This window comes from Octodon degus, unplaced genomic scaffold (genome assembly GCF_000260255.1).
Source record: "Octodon degus isolate 3935 unplaced genomic scaffold, OctDeg1.0 scaffold00010, whole genome shotgun sequence".
Lineage (NCBI taxonomy): Eukaryota > Metazoa > Chordata > Mammalia > Rodentia > Octodontidae > Octodon > Octodon degus.
This window is the reverse complement of record NW_004524586.1, coordinates 4,315,236-4,318,338: the sequence shown is the minus strand read 5'-3', so window position 1 is coordinate 4,318,338 and position 3,103 is coordinate 4,315,236. Positions and strand designations below refer to the sequence as shown.

The 3,103-nt window shown below is 43.0% G+C and overlaps 1 pseudogene; it reads left to right on the top strand.

The window, feature by feature from the left end:
* Positions 1-1,332: 1,332 nt before the first annotated feature.
* On the top strand, positions 1,333-2,098 carry LOC101571671 (annotated as a pseudogene).
* Positions 2,099-3,103: the final 1,005 nt, after the last annotated feature.

Sequence of the window (3,103 nt, the reverse complement as noted above, 5' to 3'; positions counted from 1 at the left end):
ATTATATGGACAGTCTGTGTATTAACTAACTCTCTGGCTTGAATCATGAGGCTTTCTCCCAGGACAATGCTCCTCACCCTGCCCTGTTAATCCCAGAGGATCGGCCCTGGCGCTGGGACTCCCCCTCCCCCACTCGTGTCTGACTCACCTGTTATATGTCTATAAGAATAAGCCACGTATGGGTTAATGAGACTAAAGGTAAAACTGTTAGTAAAATGGAGTCAGTAATTTATCATAGCTATAGTAAAATAATCATTTTTAAAAATTATCAAAGGAAGAAAAATGATCATTACAGTGATAAACTACCTTTGCCAACTGCTCAGCGAAGGCCCACTTGATTCATTACTTCACAGAACCCTCCTGAGACCCACTGAACTCAGAACCCTCGTCAGTGATATCAGGCCTCACAGACAGGAAGAGGGTACAGGGGGCTGTGCACCTTACTCTTGGGGTGGGGCAGGACTGGAAAAACCTGGTAGAATTCGATTTTGTACATTTTTCAAAATTTGAACTTTGTTTGTTTGTTTGAGACAGGGTCTCCCCGGCCATATTACCATTATGTTTTTCAGTCTGACCTCGCACCGGTAGAGAGCCTCCTATCCTAACCTTCTGCATACTTAGACTGTAGGTGTGAGCCAACCTAGCTGAGTTCACACACTGGTACAGATCTTCTATTATCTTCTGACATGATTTGACAAATGATAAGGAACGAGCTGAACTGCTAGGATATGAGAAGAATGAAGAACACGTCAGGCCCAGGTGCAGTGGCGGCGACGCACACTGGAGTCCCCGCACTCGGGAGGCTGAGGCAGGGTGACAGTTGCCAGCTTGTGACCAGTCTGGACTACAAGACGAGCTCAACGTTAGCCTAGGCTGCAAAGTAAGGCCTTGTCTCAAAAAGACAAAAAAAGGGGAAAAAAAAAAAAAGAGAAACAGAAAGAATATCTATGTTTAAAATTTTTTAAAGGAGGGCTGGAGAGATGGCTCAGTGGTCTAAAGCACCTATTTGGAACAAGCTTGGAAAAGCACAGGGACCGCTGTTCGATCCCCCAGCACCACATGCCAGCCAGTCGCGCCCCCTGGTGGGCTGAGCTGGCCACACACACACACACACACACACACACACACACACACGCACACACACAAAATAAATGTTAAAAAAAATAAAATAAAATTTTTTAAAGGAAATAGTTCCTGGTACTGAAAAAAAAAAAAAAAAAAAAAGGAAATAGTAATAGGAGATGCGATAAAGTACTAAAAACTGTCCTCTATAGTGTTTGTTAATAAAAACATCAAGAAGTCAGTCACGGGAGATCTAGCAAGTGGAACAGCATGGCCAAGCCTTGTGGGGTGCACTTGAGCGAGGAGGCCCGCAAACAGGTAGACGTCTTCAGACAAAATCTTTTCCAGGAGGCTGAGGAATTCCTCTACAGATTTTTGCCACAGAAAATCATATACCTGAGTCAGCTCTTGCACGAGGACTCCCTCAATGTGGCAGACTTGACCTCCCTTCGGGCCCCACTGGACATCCCTCTCCCAGACCCTCCACCCAAGGATGATGAGATGGAGACAGATAAATAGGAAAAGAAAGAAGTCCCTAAGTGTGGCTTTCTCCCTGGGAATGAGAAACTCCTGGCTCTGCTTGCCTAGTTAAGCCAGAAGTGTGGACTCTCAAGGAGAAGTGTGTTCTGGTGATTGTGTGGATCCAGCGCCTGAGCCCCGAGATGGAGGATGGAAATGACTTTGGGGTAGCAACCCAGGAGAAAGTTCTGGAAAGGGTGAATGCAGTCAAGACCAAAGTAGAAGCCTTCCAGACAACCATTCCTGTGTACTTCTCAGAACGTGGGGATGCTGTGGCCAAGGCCTCTAAGGAGACTCACGTAATGGATTACCGGGCCCTGGTGCATGAGAGAGAGAGATGAGGCAGCCTATGGGAATCTCAGGGCCACGGTGCTGGATCTGAGGGCCTTCCATGCAGAGCTTTATCATATCATCAGCAGCAACCTGGAGAAAATTGTTAACCCAAAGGGTGAGGAGAAGCCATCTATGTATTGAGCCCAAGACTAGAAGAAAAAATAATCAACCTGTTCTTTGTGTGGAAAAAAAAAAAGTCAGTCACAAAGACACATACAGTATACAATTTAAAAAATTTACCTCTTTTTCTTTTCTTGCCTACACTTATATCTTCAAGAGTTTTACCTATTCTATTTTCAAGAAATTTAGTGTTTCTGTTTTAACATTTAAATCTTTGATCTATCTTGATTTTCATCTAGTGCATGACGAAAGATATGGGCCTAGTTTTAATCTTTGGTGTGTGCAAAGCCAGTCTTACCAACACCATTTATTAAAGAGTTTATCTTTCTTCCGCTGAATGTATTTACCATCTTTGTAAAAGATAAGATGGTTAAATATGTCTGGAATTGCTTTCACATCTTCTAATCTGTTCTGAAAAACTTGACAAACTCCAACACTCATTGGTGGAAAAAAGAAACACTGCAGAACATTGGAATAGATAATTTTTATCTCAATTTGATAAAAGCTATCTGTGACAAGCCAACAGCCAACATCATACTAAATGGACAAAAATTGAATTTTTTTTCACTCTAAAATGAGGAACAAGATGAGGATGTCCCCTATCAGCACTCCTTTTCACTATAGTTCTGGAAACACTAGCCAGAGCAATTAGTCAAGAGAAAGAAATAAAGGGAATAAGGATAGAAAAGAAAGAAGTTAAATTATTATTTGTGGATAACATGATCTTCTACATAGAAGTCTCAAAAAACCACCAAAAGACTCCTAGATTTAATAACCAAATTCAGCCGTGTAACTAGATACAGAGTCAAAACTCAAATATTCAGAGCCTTCCTGGACAGCAAAACAAACTCACCGAGTGGGAAATTAGGGCAACGGTGCCTTTCACAGTAGCATATGATAAAATGAAATACCTAGGAATCAAGCTGGTGAAAGAAGGAAAAGACTTTCACATTGAAAACCACTGTACTCAGGGGCCGGGGAGATGGCTCAGTGGAATAGGCACTTCCCTGGCAAGTGCAAGGGCCTGAGTTCAATCCCTGGTTCCGGGGGGGGGGGGGAAGAAAACCAC